The sequence below is a fragment of the Monodon monoceros genome, unplaced genomic scaffold (genome assembly GCF_005190385.1).
Source record: "Monodon monoceros isolate NGI ecotype Baffin Bay Population unplaced genomic scaffold, NGI_Narwhal_1 Super_Scaffold_9, whole genome shotgun sequence".
In the NCBI taxonomy this organism is placed as follows: domain Eukaryota; kingdom Metazoa; phylum Chordata; class Mammalia; order Artiodactyla; family Monodontidae; genus Monodon; species Monodon monoceros.
Window position 1 is genome coordinate 46071434 of NW_021703786.1, and position 440 is coordinate 46071873.

The following is a 440-nucleotide window of genomic DNA, read 5'->3' on the forward strand; positions in this document are numbered from 1 at the left end:
CCAGCAGGCTCCCTCCTCTCCCCTCCGGTCTCTTCCTTTAACTACCCGCCCCCCCCAGCCCCCAGCACTAGTCTCTCTACCCACCCACCCGAACCTTTTACACACCCCTCAGCCAGCCCTGTCCCCGCAAAGGAAACTGTGGAGTCCCTCTGTAAAACTGAAAGGCTCCAAAGAGCATGGGAGGGGACTGGGGTCTTGCTCAAAAATCAAGAACCACAATACAATTATTTTATTTTCACAGCCAGAGGAACAGTCTTAGCTGTTTCTTCTGCAAGAAGGGGGAAAAAATAATCGCAAAGAAAGCAATACAAATCTGACTAAAGCCCTCATCAAATAAAGTGCACAATGCAGTGGAAGCTAATCCCCAGCCCCCTCCCCCCCTCCCCCCGCCCCCCCCACCCCCGCCCTACCAAATTAGCACAAACTCTCCACTCCTCCCT